Source organism: Oncorhynchus gorbuscha, unplaced genomic scaffold (genome assembly GCF_021184085.1).
Source record: "Oncorhynchus gorbuscha isolate QuinsamMale2020 ecotype Even-year unplaced genomic scaffold, OgorEven_v1.0 Un_scaffold_697, whole genome shotgun sequence".
Classification (NCBI taxonomy): domain Eukaryota; kingdom Metazoa; phylum Chordata; class Actinopteri; order Salmoniformes; family Salmonidae; genus Oncorhynchus; species Oncorhynchus gorbuscha.
This window is the reverse complement of record NW_025745771.1, coordinates 87499-108390: the sequence shown is the minus strand read 5'-3', so window position 1 is coordinate 108390 and position 20892 is coordinate 87499.

Sequence of the window (20892 nt, the reverse complement as noted above, 5' to 3'; positions counted from 1 at the left end):
CTGAGGTCTGGACTGTTCCAGTGTTCTAAACAGTAGACTCTGACCTGAGGTCTGATCTGTTCCAGAGTTCTAAACAGTAGACTCTGACCTGAGGTCTGGACTGTTCCAGTGTTCTAAACAGTAGACTCTGACCTGAGGTCTGGACTGTTCCAGAGTTCTATACAGTAGACTCTGACCTGAGGTCTGGACTGTTCCAGTGTTCTATACAGTAGACTCTGACCTGAGGTCTGATCTGTTCCAGAGTTCTATACAGTAGACTCTGACCTGAGGTCTGGACTGTTCCAGTGTTCTATACAGTAGACTCTGACCTGAGGTCTGATCTGTTCCAGTGTTCTAAACAGTAGACTCTGACCTGAGGTCTGATCTGTTCCAGTGTTCTATACAGTAGACTCTGACCTGAGGTCTGATCTGTTCCAGTGTTCTATACAGTAGACTCTGACCTGAGGTCTGATCTGTTCCAGAGTTCTATACAGTAGACTCTGACCTGAGGTCTGATCTGTTCCAGTGTTCTATACAGTAGACTCTGACCTGAGGTCTGATCTGTTCCAGAGTTCTATACAGTAGACTCTGACCTGAGGTCTGATCTGTTCCAGAGTTCTATACAGTAGACTCTGACCTGAGGTCTGATCTGTTCCAGAGTTCTATACAGTAGACTCTGACCTGAGGTCTGGACTGTTCCAGAGTTCTATACAGTAGACTCTGACGTGAGGTCTGGACTGTTCCAGTGTTCTAAACAGTAGACTCTGACCTGAGGTCTGATCTGTTCCAGAGTTCTATACAGTAGACTCTGACCTGAGGTCTGATCTGTTCCAGAGTTCTATACAGTAGACTCTGACCTGAGGTCTGATCTGTTCCAGAGTTCTATACAGTAGACTCTGACCTGAGGTCTGATCTGTTCCAGAGTTCTATACAGTAGACTCTGACCTGAGGTCTGGACTGTTCCAGAGTTCTATACAGTAGACTCTGACGTGAGGTCTGGACTGTTCCAGCAATGTTCTAGAAGGATGTCTGGAGGCTAGTTGGACTGGCAGTACCAGTTGTGGTGTTGGGTTTTGATCCGTGGAGACTGGGCTTATAATTACGGCTCTACTTACAGTAACCTTTCACTGCAGTGGGCTAAATCAGGGTCACACAGAGTCATTCTTGGTTGTCTTAAACAAATCTACTTTGAAACAAAAGTTTACACCTCACACACATGGTTATGGACTTTTTTTTAAAGACACCTGTATGTCAGATATAGAGTTTAAATGTATTACAATATTACACTTTATAACAAAACTGTTTGACATAGAAACACCGGATTTGTCAGTAAAAAATAATATATTTATTAATTATTTCACCCATGAGGCCACTTGGAGTGCTTTGGCCATTGACTGCAGGAAATAGCTACGAAAATGATGACAAATACACCCATCATTCCTCCTCGGCACACCCTTCCTCACCCCTTAACCCCTCCCTTCCTCCCCCCTTCCTCCCCCTTACCGCCTCCCTCCCTTCCTCCCCCTTCCTCACCCCTTACCCCCTCCCTCCCCCTTCCTCACCCCTTACCGCCTCCCTCCCTTCCTCCCCCTTCCTCACCCCTTACCCCTCCCTCCCCCTTCCTCACCCCTTACTTCTTCCCTTCCTCAACACTTCCTCACCCCTTACCTCCTCCCTTCCTCACCCCTTACCTCCTCCCTTCCTCCCCCTTCCTCACCCCTTACTTCCTCCCTTTCTCCCCCTTCCTCACCATTTAACCTCCCCCTTCCCCCCCGTTACCCCATCCCTCCCTTCTGTAAAGTTAGCTTTAAAAGGATCTATGTATCTACAGTATGTTAGACTGACGGTTCAGATGTGCTCTTGGAGAAAGGCCATGGCAACAATGTGGTTGAAATGTATTTTAGGACCTAAAAGGTCAGATATGGTGTGTTCTTAAAGGGGTAGTACACCCCAATTTCAAAATTATTTATTTGTTTCCTTACAATGAAAGTTCATGCTATCTCAAATTCTAGCTATTTTCCCTGTAATGACTTTGTAATTATTCATACAGAAATAGTTGTTTCTTCTTCTTCTTGTGGATTAATTGCAGGCCTCTCATTCGCCTGCAGGGTGGATACCAACCAAACGTTCCAGAACGTCTGAGTGGGTCTCTCTACATCTCATGTCACCCATTTCATCATTACAGTAAGACGACACTTGATGACACATATCTGAAATCACTAGAATTGAATCACAGGTTGACTAGGTAGACTGTCACAGCGGTGGTTACTGAACTCAATCACAGGTTGACTAGGTAGACTGTCACAGCGGTGGTTACTGAACTCAATCACAGGTTGACTAGGTAGACTGTCACAGCGCTGGTTACTGAACTCAATCACAGGTTGACTAGGTAGACTGTCACAGCGCTGGTTACTGAACTCAATCACAGGTTGACTAGGTAGACTGTCACAGCGCTGGTTACTGAACTCAATCACAGGTTGACTAGGTAGACTGTCACAGCGGTGGTTACTGAACTCAATCACAGGTTGACTAGGTAGACTGTCACAGCGCTGGTTACTGAACTCAATCACAGGTTGACTAGGTAGACTGTCACAGCGCTGGTTACTGAACTCAATCACAGGTTGACTAGGTAGACTGTCACAGCGCTGGTTACTGAACTCAATCACAGGTTGACTAGGTAGACTGTCACAGCGCTGGTTACTGAACTCAATCACAGGTTGACTAGGTAGACTGTCACAGCGCTGGTTACTGAACTCAATCACAGGTTGACTAGGTAGACTGTCACAGCGCTGGTTACTGAACTCAATCACAGGTTGACTAGGTAGACTGTCACAGCGGTGGTTACTGAACTCAATCACAGGTTGACTAGGTAGACTGTCACAGCGGTGGTTACTGAACTCAATCACAGGTTGACTAGGTAGACTGTCACAGCGGTGGTTACTGAACTCAATCACAGGTTGACTAGGTAGACTGTCACAGCGCTGGTTACTGAACTCAATCACAGGTTGACTAGGTAGACTGTCACAGCGGTGGTTACTGAACTCAATCACAGGTTGACTAGGTAGACTGTCACAGCGGTGGTTACTGAACTCAATCACAGGTTGACTAGGTAGACTGTCACAGCGGTGGTTACTGAACTCAATCACAGGTTGACTAGGTAGACTGTCACAGCGGTGGTTACTGAACTCAATCACAGGTTGACTAGGTAGACTGTCACAGCGCTGGTTACTGAACTCAATCACAGGTTGACTAGGTAGACTGTCACAGCGGTGGTTACTGAACTCAATCACAGGTTGACTAGGTAGACTGTCACAGCGCTGGTTACTGAACTCAATCACAGGTTGACTAGGTAGACTGTCACAGCGCTGGTTACTGAACTCAATCACAGGTTGACTAGGTAGACTGTCACAGCGCTGGTTACTGAACTCAATCACAGGTTGACTAGGTAGACTGTCACAGCGCTGGTTACTGAACTCAATCACAGGTTGACTAGGTAGACTGTCACAGCGCTGGTTACTGAACTCAATCACAGGTTGACTAGGTAGACTGTCACAGCGCTGGTTACTGAACTCAATCACAGGTTGACTACCAACCCTTCACACGAGTGTGAAGTAGAATCAAGTGTGTTAGAGCAGGGCTGGAGGTGAGGCCTGCAGGAGGGTATCTCTCCAGGAGGAGGGCTGGTTAGAGCAGGGCTGGAGGTGAGGCCTGCAGGAGGGTATCTCTCCAGGAGGAGGGCTGGTTAGAGCAGGGCTGGAGGTGAGGCCTGCAGGAGGGTATCTCTCCAGGAGGAGGGCTGGTTAGAGCAGGGCTGGAGGTGAGGCCTGCAGGAGGGTATCTCTCCAGGAGGAGGGCTGGTTAGAGCAGGGCTGGAGGTAAGGCCTGCAGGAGGGCAGCTCTCCAGGAGGAGGCTGGTTAGAGCAGGGCAGCTCTCCAGGAGGAGGGCTGGTTAGAGCAGGGCTGGAGGTGAGGCCTGCAGGAGGGTATCTCTCCAGGAGGAGGGCTGGTTAGAGCAGGGCTGGAGGTAAGGCCTGCAGGAGGGCAGCTCTCCAGGAGGAGGCTGGTTAGAGCAGGGCAGCTCTCCAGGAGGAGGGCTGGTTAGAGCAGGGCTGGAGGTGAGGCCTGCAGGAGGGTATCTCTCCAGGAGGAGGCTGGTTAGAGCAGGGCTGGAGGTAAGGCCTGCAGGAGGGTATCTCTCCAGGAGGAGGCTGGTTAGAGCAGGGTATCTCTCCAGGAGGAGGCTGGTTAGAGCAGGGCTGGAGGTCAGGCCTGCAGGGCTGGTCACCCTGTCTATGTAACACATTGACTGACAGGGAGACATTCAGGCTGTACCATCTGTTCTACAGAAGCATCTCCAACAGTTCACTATCTGCAGAAACACTGTGCTCAGTTAGAAGGGGTTTCCTATTGGAAAACACTGTGCTCAGTTAGAAGGGGTTTCCTATTGAAAACACTGTGCTCAGTTAGAAGGGGTTTCCTATTGAAAACACAGTTCGAAGGGGTTTCCTATTGAAAACACTGTGTTCAGTTAGAAGGGGTTTCCTATTGAAAACACTGTTAGAAGGGGTTTCCTATTGAAAACACTGTGTTCAGTTAGAAGGGGTTTCCTATTGAAAACACTGTTAGAAGGGGTTTCCTATTGAAAACACTGTTAGAATGTGTTTCCTATTGAAAACACTGTTAGAAGGGGTTTCCTATTGAAAACACAGTTCGAAGGGGTTTCCTATTGAAAACACTGTGTTCAGTTAGAAGGGGTTTCCTATTGAAAACACTGTTAGAAGGGGTTTCCGATTGAAAACACTGTTAGAATGTGTTTCCTATTGAAAACACTGTTAGAAGGGGTTTCCTATTGAAAACACAGTTCGAAGGGGTTTCCTATTGAAAACACAGTTAGAAGGGGTTTCCTATTGAAAACACAGTTAGAAGGGGTTTCCTATTGAAAACACAGTTCGAAGGGGTTTCCTATTGAACACACTGTTAGAAGGGGTTTCCTATTGAAAACACAGTTAGAAGGGGTTTCCTATTGAACACACTGTTAGAAGGGGTTTCCTATTGAAAACACAGTTCGAAGGGGTTTCCTATTGAACACACTGTTAGAAGGGGTTTCCTATTGAAAACACAGTTAGAAGGGGTTTCCTATTGAAAACACAGTTCGAAGGGGTTTCCTATTGAAAACACAGTTAGAATGTGTTTCCTATTGAAAACACTGTTAGAAGGGGTTTCCTATTGAAAACACTGTGTTCAGTTAGAAGGGGTTTCCTATTGAAAACACAGTTAGAAGGGGTTTCCTATTGAAAACACTGTGTTCAGTTAGAAGGGGTTTCCTATTGAAAACACTGTTAGAAGGGGTTTCCTATTGAAAACACAGTTAGAAGGGGTTTCCTATTGAAAACACTGTGTTCAGTTAGAAGGGGTTTCCTATTGAAAACACTGTTAGAAGGGGTTTCCTATTGAAAACACAGTTAGAAGGGGTTTCCTATTGAAAACACAGTTAGAAGGGGTTTCCTATTGAAAACACAGTTAGAAGGGGTTTCCTATTGAAAACACAGTTAGAAGGGGTTTCCTATTGAAAACACAGTTAGAAGGGGTTTCCTATTGAAAACACAGTTAGAAGGGGTTTCCTATTGAAAACACAGTTAGAAGGGGTTTCCTATTGAAAACACAGTTAGAAGGAGTTTCCTATTGAAAACACAGTTAGAAGGGGTTTCCTATTGAAAACACTGTGTTCAGTTAGAAGGGGTTTCCTATTGAAAACACAGTTAGAAGGGGTTTTCTATTGAAAACACTGTTCGAAGGGGTTTCCTATTGAAAACACTGTGTTCAGTTAGAAGGGGTTTCCTATTGAAAACACAGTTAGAAGGGGTTTCCTATTGAAAACACTGTGTTCAGTTAGAAGGGGTTTCCTATTGAAAACACAGTTAGAAGGGGTTTCCTATTGAAAACACTGTGTTCAGTTAGAAGGGGTTTCCTATTGAAAACACTGTTAGAAGGGGTTTCCTATTGAAAACACTGTGTTCAGTTAGAAGGGGTTTCCTATTGAAAACACAGTTAGAAGGGGTTTCCTATTGAAAACACAGTTAGAAGGGGTTTCCTATTGAAAACACTGTGCTCAGTTAGAAGGGGTTTCCTATTGAAAACACTGTTAGAATGTGTTTCCTATTGAAAACACAGTTAGAAGGGGTTTCCTATTGAAAACACTGTGTTCAGTTAGAAGGGGTTTCCTATTGAAAACACTGTGCTCAGTTAGAAGGGGTTTCCTATTGAAAACACAGTTAGAAGGGGTTTCCTATTGAAAACACAGTTAGAAGGGGTTTCCTATTGAAAACACTGTGTTCAGTTCGAAGGGGTTTCCTATTGAAAACACTGTGTTCAGTTAGAAGGGGTTTCCTATTGAAAACACTGTTAGAAGGGGTTTCCTATTGAAAACACTGTGTTCAGTTAGAAGGGGTTTCCTATTGAAAACACTGTTAGAAGGGGTTTCCTATTGGAAAACACTGTGCTCAGTTCGAAGGGGTTTCCTATTGAAAACACTGTGTTCAGTTAGAAGGGGTTTCCTATTGAAAACACTGTGTTCAGTTCGAAGGGGTTTCCTATTGAAAACACTGTGTTCAGTTAGAAGGGGTTTCCTATTGAAAACACTGTTAGAAGGGGTTTCCTATTGAAAACACTGTGCTCAGTTCGAAGGGGTTTCCTATTGAAAACACTGTTAGAAGGGGTTTCCTATTGAAAACACTGTGTTCAGTTAGAAGGGGTTTCCTATTGAAAACACTGTGCTCAGTTCGAAGGGGTTTCCTATTGAAAACACTGTGCTCAGTTCGAAGGGGTTTCCTATTGAAAACACTGTTAGAAGGGGTTTCCTATTGAAAACACTGTGTTCAGTTAGAAGGGGTTTCCTATTGAAAACACTGTTAGAAGGGGTTTCCTATTGAAAACACTGTTAGAAGGGGTTTCCTATTGGAAACACTGTTAGAAGGGGTTTCCTATTGAAAACACTGTTAGAAGGGGTTTCCTATTGAAAACACTGTTAGAAGGGGTTTCCTATTGAAAACACTGTGCTCAGTTCGAAGGGGTTTCCTATTGGAAAACACTGTGCTCAGTTCGAAGGGGTTTCCTATTGAAAACACTGTGCTCAGTTCGAAGGGGTTTCCTATTGAAAACACTGTTAGAAGGGGTTTCCTATTGAAAACACTGTTAGAAGGGGTTTCCTATTGAAAACACTGTTAGAAGGGGTTTCCTATTGAAAACACTGTGCTCAGTTCGAAGGGGTTTCCTATTGAAAACACTGTTAGAAGGGGTTTCCTATTGAAAACACTGTTAGAAGGGGTTTCCTATTGAAAACACTGTGCTCAGTTCGAAGGGGTTTCCTATTGAAAACACTGTGCTCAGTTCGAAGGGGTTTCCTATTGAAAACACTGTGCTCAGTTCGAAGGGGTTTCCTATTGAAAACACTGTGCTCAGTTCGAAGGGGTTTCCTATTGAAAAGCTAAATCAGATGACCTGAAACAGCTCAGCAGTGAAGGGCTGATTTGGACTTTTACCTGATGACTTTTCTGGTCACGACATGGAGTCTTCTTGTTTCTACAGTTTACTACTTTACCAGCCAACAGGGACAATGGCTCGTCTTCAGAGGTAAGTATCAGGTTTGAAGGTAAGACCCAGATGCAGACTGTGTCGAAGTAACAATGTTTATTTCAGCAACAGGCCAACGACAGGTCAAGGCATGCAGGGGTCGATAACCAGAGTAGTAGGGGGAAAGGTACAGGACGGCAGGCAGGCTCAGGGTCAGGGTCAGGGACAGACAGAGTGGTCAGGCAGGCAGGCTCAGGGTCAGGGTCAGGGACAGACAGAGTGGTCAGGCAGGCAGGCTCAGGGTCAGGGTCAGGGACAGACAGAGTGGTCAGGCAGGCAGGCTCAGGGTCAGGGTCAGGGACAGACAGAGTGGTCAGGCAGGCAGGCTCAGGGTCCGGCTCAGGGTCAGGCTCAGGGTCAGGCTCAGGGTCAGGCTCAGGGTCAGGGACAGGGACAGACAGAGTGGTCAGGCAGGCTCAGGGTCAGGGACGGGGACAGGGACAGGGTCAGACAGAGTGGTCAGGCAGGCTCAGGGTCAGGGTCAGACAGAGTGGTCAGGCAGGCTCAGGGTCAGGGACAGGGTCAGGGTCAGGCAGAGTGGTCAGGTGGGCTCAGGGTCAGGGTCAGACAGAGTGGTCAGGCAGGCTCAGGGTCAGGGACAGGGTCAGGGTCAGGGTCAGGGTCAGGGTCAGGGTCAGGGTCAGGGTCAGGGTCAGGGTCAGGGTCAGGGACAGACAGAGTGGTCAGGCAGGCTCAGGGTCAGGGACAGGGACAGACAGAGTGGTCAGGCAGGCTCAGGGTCAGGGTCAGGGAGAGACAGAGTGGTCAGTCAGGCTCAGGGTCAGGGACAGGGACAGGGACAGGGTCAGGGACAGGGTCAGGCAGAGTGGTCAGGCGGGCTCAGGGTCAGGGTCAGACAGAGTGGTCAGGCAGGCTCAGGGTCAGGGACAGGGTCAGGGTCAGGGTCAGGGTCAGGGACAGGGACAGGGACAGACAGAGTGGTCAGGCAGGCTCAGGGTCAGGGACAGGGACAGAGAGAGTGGTCAGGCAGGCGGGGTCAGGGTCAGGGACAGACAGAGTGGTCAGGCAGGCTCAGGGTCAGGGACAGACAGAGTGGTCAGGCAGGCTCAGGGTCCGGCTCAGGGTCAGGCTCAGGGTCAGGGACAGACAGAGTGGTCAGGCAGGCTCAGGGTCCGGCTCAGGGTCAGGCTCAGGGTCAGGCTCAGGGTCAGGCTCAGGGTCAGGGACAGGGACAGACAGAGTGGTCAGGCAGGCTCAGGGTCAGGGACAGGGACAGAGAGAGTGGTCAGGCAGGCGGGCTCAGGGTCAAGGTCAGGGTCAGGGACAGACAGAGTGGTCAGGCAGGCTCAGGGTCAGGGACAGACAGAGTGGTCAGGTAGGCTCAGGGTCAGGCTCAGGACAGGCAGAGTGGTCAGGCAGGCAGGCTCAGGGACAGGGACAGACAGAGTGGTCAGGCAGGCAGGCTCAGGGTCAGGGACAGACAGTGGTCAGGCAGGCGGGCTCAGGGTCAGGGACAGACAGAGTGGTCAGGCAGGCGGGCTCAGGGTCAGGGACAGACAGAGTGGTCAGGCAGGCGGGCTCAGGGTCAGGGACAGACAGAGTGGTCAGGCAGGCGGGCTCAGGGTCAGGGACAGACAGAGTGGTTAGGCAGGCGGGCTCAGGGTCAGGGACAGACAGAGTGGTCAGGCAGGCGGGCTCAGAGTCAGGGACAGACAGAGTGGTCAGGCAGGCGGGCTCAGGGTCAGGGACAGACAGAGTGGTCAGGCAGGCGGGCTCAGGGTCAGGGACAGACAGAGTGGTCAGGCAGGCGAGCTCAGGGTCAGGGACAGACAGAGTGGTTAGGCAGGCGGGCTCAGGGTCAGGGACAGACAGAGTGGTCAGGCAGGCGGGCTCAGTCAGGGACAGACAGAGTGGTCAGGCAGGCAGGCTCAGGGTCAGGGACAGACAGAGTGGTCAGGCAGGCAGGCTCAGGGTCAGGGACAGACAGAGTGGTCAGGCAGGCGGGCTCAGGGTCAGGGACAGACAGAGTAGTCAGGCAGGCGGGCTCAGAGTCAGGACAGTCAAGAGTCAAAACCAGGAAGGAGAGAAAAAGTGAGACTGGGGAAAAGCAGGAGCTGAGACAAGAAACGCTGGTTGATTTGACGAACTGGCAACAGACAAACAGAGAACACAGGTATAAATACCCAGGGGATAATGGGGAAGATGGATGACACCTGGAGGGGAGTGGAGACACCTGGAGGGGAGTGGAGACAATCACAAAGACAGGTGAAACAGATCATAAGTCTCATTCTGAGTTGAGTAAACCTGGAAGTAAAGCCCACGGTGTGACGAGGTTGGGACTAGGTTGCAGTACTCTGTCAGACAGGCAGGGGGCAGTACTCTGTCAGACAGGCAGGGGGCAGTACTCTGTCAGACAGGCAGGGGGCAGTACTCTGTCAGACAGGCAGGGGGCGGTACTCTGTCAGACAGGCAGGGGGCAGTACTCTGTCAGACAGGCAGGGGGCAGTACTCTGTCAGACAGGCAGGGGGCAGTACTCTGTCAGACAGGCAGGGGGCAGTACTCTGTCAGACAGGCAGGGGGCAGTACTCTGTCAATAAGTCATAAAATAACAATAACAGTCTTGAAGCCTGGGGTTATTTATATGAAGGGATCCTGAGGGCAGAGTGGCTGCAGCCTGCCAAGTCAAGGGATGGGTAGGAGTCTGTGCCTGAGGGAGAGGGTGGCATGGTGGGGGAACTGGGGGTGGGTGGCAGGGTGGGGAGGGGGGCACTAGGGAGTGGAGGGGCAGGGTGGGGGCACTGGGGAGTGGAGGGGCAGTGTGGGGGCACTGGGGGGTGAGATAGACTTTCAGAAGAGTGTCGGCCCATTGGTCTGGGTTGGTCTCCAAGTCCATAAAGAGTTAGGCAGGATAGTGCTGAGGCATCACTGGACAGCATTAAAACAACCGTCTGTCCAGGGCTGCGTTACAGCCACCCACCGCAGCCCACCTCTCTGCCACTGCAGTCTCACGTTCTGTACCACTACTGCCCTGTTGGCCGGATTAACTCATAGGTGAGCCTCTCTGTTCTGTCTGATCCTCTCTGTTCTGTCTGATCCTCTCTGTTCTGCCTGATCCTCTCTGGTCTGTCTGATCCTCTCTGTTCTGCCTGATCCTCTCTGGTCTGCCTGATCCTCTCTGTTCTACCTGATCCTCTCTGGTCTGCCTGATCCTCTCTGTTCTGCCTGATCCTCTCTGGCCTGATCCTCTCTGGTCTGCCTGATCCTCTCTGTTCTGTCTGATCATCTCTGGTCTGTCTGATCCTCTCTGGTCTGTCTGATCCTCTCTGTTCTGTCTGATCATCTCTGTTCTGTCTGATCATCTCTGTTCTGTCTGATCATCTCTGTTATGTCTGATCCTCTCTGTTCTGTCTGATCATCTCTGTTATGTCTGATCCTCTCTGGTCTGTCTGATCCTCTCTGTTCTGTCTGATCCTCTCTGGTCTGCCTGATCCTCTCTGGTCTGTCTGATCCTCTCTGTTCTGTCTGATCCTCTCTGGTCTGTCTGATCCTCTCTGATCTGCCTGATCCTGTCTGATCCTCTCTGTTCTGCCTGATCCTCTCTGGTCTGTCTGATCCTCTCTGATCTGCCTGATCCTCTCTGATCTGCCTGATCCTGCCTGATCCTCTCTGGTCTGCCTGATGCTCTCTGTTCTGTCTGATCATCTCTGTTCTGTCTGATCCTGTCTGGTCTGTCTGATCCTCTCTGTTCTGTCTGATCCTGTCTGATCCTCTCTGGTCTGTCTGATCCTCTCTGGTCTGTCTGATCCTCTCTGTTCTGTCTGATCCTCTCTGTTCTGTCTGATCCTCTCTGTTCTGTCTGATCCTCTCCAGTCTGTCTGATCCTCTCTGTTCTGTCTGGTCATCTCTGTTCTGTCTGATCCTCTCTGGTCTGTCTGGTCATCTCTGTTCTGTCTGATCCTCTCTGTTCTGTCTGATCCTCTCTGGTCTGTCTGATCCTCTCTGATCTGCCTGATCCTGTCTGATCCTCTCTGTTCTGCCTGATCCTCTCTGGTCTGTCTGATCCTCTCTGATCTGCCTGATCCTCTCTGATCTGCCTGATCCTGCCTGATCCTCTCTGGTCTGCCTGATGCTCTCTGTTCTGTCTGATCATCTCTGTTCTGTCTGATCCTGTCTGGTCTGTCTGATCCTCTCTGTTCTGTCTGATCCTGTCTGATCCTCTCTGGTCTGTCTGATCCTCTCTGGTCTGTCTGATCCTCTCTGGTCTGTCTGATCCTCTCTGGTCTGTCTGATCCTCTCTGTTCTGTCTGATCCTCTCTGTTCTGTCTGATCCTCTCTGTTCTGTCTGATCCTCTCTGTTCTGTCTGATCCTCTCCAGTCTGTCTGATCCTCTCTGTTCTGTCTGGTCATCTCTGTTCTGTCTGATCCTCTCTGTTCTGTCTGATCCTCTCCAGTCTGTCTGATCCTCTCTGTTCTGTCTGGTCATCTCTGTTCTGTCTGATCCTCTCTGTCCTGTCTGATCCTCTCTGTTCTGTCTGGTCATCTCTGTTCTGTCTGATCCTCTCTGTTCTGTCTGATCCTCCCTGTTCTGTTTAATCCTCTCTGGTCTGTCTGATCCTCTCCGGTCTGTCTGATCCTCCCTGTTCTGTTTAATCCTCTCTGGTCTGTCTGATCCTCTCTGGTCTGTCTGATCCTCTCTGTTCTGTGTGTGTGTGTTGTCTTTCCCCTGTCCTAGTTCAACTATGGTACGCTGAACGTGTGAACCATAAATGTCTATCATTAATTAACTCATAGCTGAGCCCCTCTCTGTGTGTGTGTTTGAGATGAGGTTGTGTCCTTGTCTTAGTTGAGCTATAGTACCACTGGAAGTGGGAACACTAGCATTGCTCTGGTCTGGAACACCTGTTTTCTGTGTTTGGTGGATTTGGTCATGATGAGGTGATAACATGAGGAATGAGCCGTGGTCACCTGAACTAATGGAGTCCTGGGTTTCTGTGTTTGGTCATGATGATGTGATAACATGAGGAATGAGCCGTGGTCACCTGAACTAATGGAGTCCTGGGTTTCTGTGTTTGGTCATGATGAGGTGATAACATGAGGAATGAGCCGTGGTCACCTGAACTAATGGAGTCCTGTGTTTGGTCATGATGAGGTGATAACATGACGAATGAGCCGTGGTCACCTGAACTAATGGAGTCCTGTGTTTCTGTGTTTGGTCATGATGAGGTGATAACATGAGGACTGAGCCGTGGTCACCTGAACTAATGGAGTCCTGGGTTTGGTCATGATGATGTGATAACATGAGGAATGAGCTGTGGTCACCTGAACTAATGGAGTCCTGGGTTTGGTCATGATGAGGTGATAACATGAGGAATGAGCCGTGGTCACCTGAACTAATGGAGTCCTGGGTTTCTGTGTTTGGTCATGATGATGTGATAAAATGAGGAATGAGCCATGGTCACCTGAACTAATGGAGTCCTGTGTTTGGTCATGATGATGTGATAACATGAGGAATGAGCCGTGGTCACCTGAACTAATGGAGTCCTGGGTTTCTGTGTTTGGTCATGATGAGGTGATAACATGAGGAATGAGCCGTGGTCACCTGAACTAATGGAGTCCTGGGTTTGGTCATGATGAGGTGATAACATGAGGAATGAGCCGTGGTCACCTGAACTAATGGAGTCCTGGGTTTCTGTCAGTTGTTGCTGTTAGAGCTTCTGTTAGTAGCATAATGGAGTCCTGGGTTTCTGTCAGTTGTTGCTGTTAGAGCTACTGTTAGTAGCATAATGGACGCTTGACGAGAAAAAATCTCCATTTAATTGTTAAATACCAAAACGATTCCTTCATCAAGGTATTTTCCACTCTCTACCTCATAATGTATCTGATTGGTTAATTGGTTAACTGTGTGTTGGGGAATGTTGATATTCATGTGTGAAGTGTATGAATCCAACAAGAGATCAGACAACGTCTGTCATAATACAATGCATTCATTCATTGTCAGAAAGGGTTTGGGTCTGAAGTCCACAGTGTCTTGTGTATCCTCGTGTACGTGAAGCAGGATGTGGACCCATGCATTATTAAAGGTTATAGGCATTTCAAAGACACGCCATCTTTTGTGATTAATAATGACAATGATGGATGGGAACCTCTCAGACATTTACATATCCTCTTAGTGTTTACAATTATATCTGAGATGTCACAGTGAACCAAATTCCCCAAATGTCAAAAGTCAATTAGGAAAAAGCATTTCAATGTGAGAACATTTTCTGATCATAACGACAAATCAATGTACTAATGACAGATGATACAGACAGCCTATCCCTGAATCAGACTAGATCCATATTAATGACAGACAGCCTATCCCTGAAACAGACTAGATCCATAATAATGACAGACAGCCTATCCCTGAATCAGACTAGATCCATAATAATGACAGACAGCCTATCCCTGAAACAGACTAGATCCATAATAATGACAGACAGCCTATCCCTGAATCAGACTAGATCCATATTAATGACAGACAGCCTATCCCTGAATCAGACTAGATCCATAATAATGACAGACAGCCTATCCCTCTATCAGACTAGATCCATATTAATGACAGATGATACAGACAGCCTATCCCTGAATCAGACTAGATCCATATTAATGACAGATGATACAGACAGCCTATCCCTGAATCAGACTAGATCCATATTAATGACAGATGATACAGACAGCGTACCCCTGAATCAGACTAGATCGATAATAATGACAGATGATACAGACAGCGTATCCCTGAATCAGACTAGATCGATAATAATGACAGATGATACAGACAGCCTATCCCTGAATCAGACTAGATCGATAATAATGACAGATGATACAGACAGCGTATCCCTGAATCAGAGTAGATCCATATTAATGACAGATGATACAGACAGCCTATCCCTGAATCAGACTAGATCCATATTAATGACAGATGATACAGACAGCCTATCCCTGAATCAGATTAGATCCATAATAATGACAGATGATACAGACAGCCTATCCCTGAATCAGAGTAGATCCATATTAATGACAGATGATACAGACAGCCTATCCCTGAATCAGACTAGATCCATATTAATGACAGATGATACAGACAGCGTACCCCTGAATCAGACTAGATCCATATTAATGACAGACAGCCTATCCCTGAATCAGAGTAGATCCATATTAATGACAGATGATACAGACAGCGTATCCCTGAATCAGAGTAGATCCATATTAATGACAGACAGCCTATCCCTGAATCAGAGTAGATCCATATTAATGACAGACGATACAGACAGCCTATCCCTGAATCAGACTAGATCCATATTAATGACAGATGATACAGACAGCGTATCCCTGAATCAGAGTAGATCCATAATAATGACAGATGATACAGACAGTGTATCCCTGAATCAGAGTAGATCCATATTAATGACAGACGATACAGACAGCCTATCCCTGAATCAGACTAGATCCATATTAATGACAGATGATACAGACAGCGTACCCCTGAATCAGAGTAGATTCATGGGATAGTTTTCCTTTAGGTTGGTTTATCTCACTGAGGTGACACCAGATGTCCTGCAGACATGATTTATTTACAATCTGAGGATGCTACCATCCCACCTGCCTCTGGCCCCGTCCACCAACTGGGGCCAAAGACCTCATCAACACCGACACTCAAGCCTATAAAGTTATACCCCAGGGGGTGCGTTTTAAATATGGGCCCTGTAAGACATATTGTCTGTGTTGATATGTTTGATTAGAAAATAGATTGTGGTTCACTAACATACGTAGGCTATCTGTGGTTCACTAGCATACGTAGGCTATCTGTGGTTCACTAACATACGTAGGCTATCTGTGGTTCACTAGCATACGTAGGCTATCTGTGGTTCACTAACATACGTAGGCTATCTGTGGTTCACTAACATACGTAGGCTATCTGTAGTTCACTAGCATATGTAGGCTATCTGTGGTTCACTAACATACGTAGGCTATCTGTGGTTCACTAACATACGTAGGCTATCTGTAGTTCACTAGCATATGTAGGCTATCTGTGGTTCACTAGCATACGTAGGCTATCTGTGGTTCACTAACATACGTAGGCTATCGGTGGTTCACTAACATACGTAGGCTATCTGTGGTTCACTAACATACGTAGGCTATCTGTGGTTCACTAGCATACGTAGGCTATCTGTGGTTCACTAACATACGTAGGCTATCTGTGGTTCACTAACATATGTAGGTTATCTGTGGTTCACTAGCATACGTAGGCTATCTGTGGTTCACTAACATATGTAGGTTATCTGTGGTTCACTAACATACGTAGGCTATCTGTGGTTCACTAACATACGTAGGCTATCTGTGGTTCACTAACATACGTAGGCTATCTGTGGTTCACTAGCATACGTAGGCTATCTGTGGTTCACTAGCATACGTAGGCTATCTGTGGTTCACTAACATATGTAGGCTATCTGTGGTTCTGGCTTCATATCCCTGGTGTTTCACTATACATTTTTTAAAAGTCATATCTATTGTTTAGTGATCTATATAAATGACATGTATTTTCTATTTTATTCTTATGATCACAAAACAGTGACAACGTGACAGCCTGTCGGGTCTGTAGAGTAATACTCGGTAATACTCAGTAATACTCGGTAATACTCTGTAATACTCAGTAATACTCGGCAAAACTTGGTAATACTCAGTGATACTCGGTAATACTCAGTAATACGCAGTAATACTCGGCAAAACTCGGTAATACTCGGTAATAGTTGGTAATAGTCAATAATACTCGGTAATAGTCAGTAATAGTCAGTAATAGTCAGTAATAATCAGTAATACTCAGTTATAGTCAGTAATAGTCAGTAATACTCAGTTATAGTAGGTAATAGTCAGTAATACTCAGTAATACTCAGTAATAGTCAGTTATAGTCAGTAATAGTCAGTGATACTCAGTAATAGTCAGTAATAGTCAGTAATAGTCAGTAATAATCAGTAATACTCAGTTATAGTCAGTAATAGTCAGTAATACTCAGTTATAGTAGGTAATAGTCAGTAATACTCAGTAATACTCAGTAATAGTCAGTTATAGTCAGTAATAGTCAGTGATACTCAGTAATAGTCAGTAATAGTCAGTAATAGTCAGTAATAGTCAGTAATAGTCAGTGATAGTCAGTGATACTCAGTAATAGTCAGTAATAGTCAGTAATAGTCAGTTATAGTCAGTAATAGTCAGTAATAGTCAGTAATAGTCGGTAATAATCAGTAATAGTCAGTAATGGTCAGTAATAGTCAGTAATAATCAGTAATAGTCAGTAATAATCAGTAATACTCAATAATACTCAGTAATAGTCAGTAATAATCAGTAATACTCAGTAATACTCAATAATAGTCAGTAATAGTCGGTAATAGTCAGTAATAGTCAGTTATAATCAGTAATAGTCAGTAATAGTCAGTAATAGTCAGTTATAATCAGTAATAGTCAGTAATAGTCAGTAATAGTCAGTAATAGTCAGTAATACTCAGTAATAGTCAGTAATAGTCAGTAATAATCAGTTATAGTCAGTAATAATCAGTTATAGTCAGTAATAATCAGTAATACTCAGTAATAGTCAGTAATAGTCAGTAATAGTCAGTAATAGTCGGTAATAATCAGTAATAGTCAGTAATAGTCAGTAATACTCAATAATACTCAGTGATACTCAGTGATACTCAGTGATACTCTGTGATACTCAGTGATAGTCAGTAATAGTCAGTAATACTCAGTAATAATCCAAGCATTACAGTGAATAGGAACATTAATTTCCTCTTTGAAGTTGAAGAGCTTCAGGACAAATCTTAGGCACTTGGGAACGTGTCCTGGCTGAAGGTTGTTTGTTTCTGTCTGTAACAGCCAAGTCGTGGTGAGAACCGCTGATACCTCACACAGTATCAGATCTTAATGTCAGTCAGGAGACGTATAGCTAAACTTAGCCACTAGTCTCATTCCCCGTGTCTCTCAGTGTTTTCATGTATTGTCCACTGTAATGTCAGTTGACAGAAAAATGATAGAAAACATACATGTACAATTCCAATAGAAAATACATGATTTAGTGACGTAACACATTGGCTACTTTACGTCCAACCTTTTTGCTTTATGTTATACTTGATGATGATGATGATGATGAAGACTTTGTAACATAGTGGTCGCTGGGGGAGGCATAGACTCTTCCTGGCTGTATCACAACCGGCTGTGATTGGGAGTTTAAAAAACACATATATATATATATATATATATATATATATTTCACTTTTATTTAAACAGGTGCGACAAAAACAACAATCACAGAGTTACACATGGGATAAACAAACGTGCAGTCAATAACACAATAGAAAAATCTATACACAGTTTGTGCAAATGAAGTAAGGAGGTAAGGCAATAAATACGCCAATAGTGGCGAAGTAATTACAATTTAGCAATTTACACTGTAGTGATATATGTACAGATGAGGATGTGCAAGTGGAAATACTGGTGTGCAAAAGAGCAGAAAATAAATATGGGGATGAGGTAGGTAGGTTGGATGGGCTATTTACAGATGGGCTGTGTACAGTAAGCTGCTCTGACAGCTGACGCTTAAAGTTAGTGAGGGAGATATGTCTCCAACTTCAGTGATTTTTGCAATTCGTTCCAGTCATTGGCAGCAGATAACTGTAAGCTGTTTTGCTTGTTGGGTTGATTGATAATCTAGAACTGAATCTAATGTAGTCTAGTGACTCAGTAGATTCACCACAAGCCGTCATGTCATGTCTTTAATAGTTGGCTGTTGATAGATTTTATGGAGGCTGTTTTTAGTACTCTCTCTTATTGTGTAATTGAGATCTGACAGAAATCTCTTCTAGAAGGCTCCAGGCCTGCATCCCAAATGGCACTCTATTCCCTATATAGTGCACAGGCCCTGGTCAAAAGTAGTGCACTGTATAGGGAATAGAATGTCATTGGACTCTGGTAAAAAGTAGTGCACTATATAGGGAATAGGGTGCCATATGGGAGGCAAAAAGGCATATTCTTGGATTTGTTGACTTTTCACAAACTTCTCACCAGGTGGCAGTATGCACACAAAACTGTGGACTGGTGTAGTGTTTTAAACACACCACCACGGGGAGTGAGGGGATTAGACAACAGCCACAACGGCTGCCTTTACACAGGCAGAACAATTCTGAGCTTTTGCCTAACTATTGGCTAAAGAGTTGATCTGATTGGTTTAAAGAGTTGATCTGATTGGTCAAAAGATCAATAAGTGGGGGAAAAAAAGGATCAGAATTGGGCTGCATGTGTAAACGCAGCGATAGTAATCTGATCCACCACTCTGGCCGTTTGGAGGAGGAAGTTGTATTATGATCATTTGAGACTAGGACTGGCCACCCCACATAGCCTGGTTCCTCTCTAGGTTTCTAATCTCCACCCTGCACAGCCAGAAGAGGACTGGCCACCCCCCATAGCCTGGTTCCTCTCTAGGTTTCTAATCTCCACCCTGCACAGCCAGAAGAGGACTGGCCACCCCACATAGCCTGGTTCCTCTCTAGGTTTATAATCTCCACCCGGCACAGCCAGAAGAGGACTGGCCACCCCACATAGCCTGGTTCCTCTCTAGGTTTATAATCTCCACCCTGCACAGCCAGAAGAGGACTGGCCACCCCACATAGCCTGGTTCCTCTCTAGGTTTCTAATCTCCACCCTGCACAGCCAGAAGAGGAATGGCCACCCCTCATAGCCTGGTTCCTCTCTAGGTTTCTAATCTCCACCCGGCACAGCCAGAAGAGGACTGGCCACCCCACATAGCCTGGTTCCTCTCTAGGTTTCTAATCTCCACCCGGCACAGCCAGAAGAGGACTGGCCACCCCACATAGCCTGGTTCCTCTCTAGGTTTCTAATCTCCACCCTGCACAGCCAGAAGAGGACTGGCCACCCCACATAGCCTGGTTCCTCTCTAGGTTTCTAATCTCCACCCTGCACAGCCAGAAGAGGACTGGCCACCCCACATAGCCTGGTTCCTCTCTAGGTTTCTAATCTCCACCCTGCACAGCCAGAAGAGGACTGGCCACCCCACATAGCCTGGTTCCTCTCTAGGTTTCTAATCTCCACCCTGCACAGCCAGAAGAGGACTGGCCACCCCACATAGCCTGGTTCCTCTCTAGGTTTCTAATCTCCACCCTGCACAGCCAGAAGAGGCCTGGCCACCCCACATAGCCTGGTTCCTCTCTAGGTTTCTAATCTCCACCCTGCACAGCCAGAAGAGGACTGGCCACCCCACATAGCCTGGTTCCTCTCTAGGTTTATAATCTCCACCCTGCACAGCCAGAAGAGGACTGGCCACCCCACATAGCCTGGTTCCTCTCTAGGTTTATAATCTCCACCCTGCACAGCCAGAAGAGGACTGGCCACCCCACATAGCCTGGTTCCTCTCTAGGTTTCTAATCTCCACCATGCACAGCCAGAAGAGGACTGGCCACCCCACATAGCCTGGTTCCTCTCTAGGTTTCTAATCTCCACCCTGCACAGCCAGAAGAGGACTGGCCACCCCACATAGCCTGGTTCCTCTCTAGGTTTCTAATCTCCACCATGCACAGCCAGAAGAGGACTGGCCACCCCACATAGCCTGGTTCCTCTCTAGGTTTCTAATCTCCACCCTGCACAGCCAGAAGAGGACTGGCCACCCCACATAGCCTGGTTCCTCTCTAGGTTTCTAATCTCCACCCTGCACAGCCAGAAGAGGACTGGCCACCCCTCGGAGCCTGGTTCCTCTCTAGGTTTCTAATCTCCACCCTGCACAGCCAGAAGAGGACTGGCCACCCCACATAGCCTGGTTCCTCTCCAGGTTTCTAATCTCCACCCTGCACAGCCAGAAGAGGACTGGCCACCCCACATAGCCTGGTTCCTCTCCAGGTTTCTAATCTCCACCCTGCACAGCCAGAAGAGGACTGGCCATCCCACATAGCCTGGTTCCTCTCTAGGTTTCTTTCTAGGGAGTTTCTCCTAGCCACCGTGCTTCTACACCTGCATTGCTTGCTGTTTGGGGTTTTAGGCTTTGGTTTCTGTACAGCACTTTGAGATATCAGCTGATGTACGAAGGGCTTTATAAATCCATTTGATTTGCTGATTTGGTTGTTAAGTAAAGGAACAAGGAACGTGACAGGGGATCTTTCTTGGAACTGGCTTGTGTGTGTCATGGCTGCCGTACAACTTTGTCTCGTTTTTCATTGGATGGAATTCACTGTTAAAAAACCAGCAGAATATAATTTAACTGTAGTGTTTTTACTTCTTCCTCAGA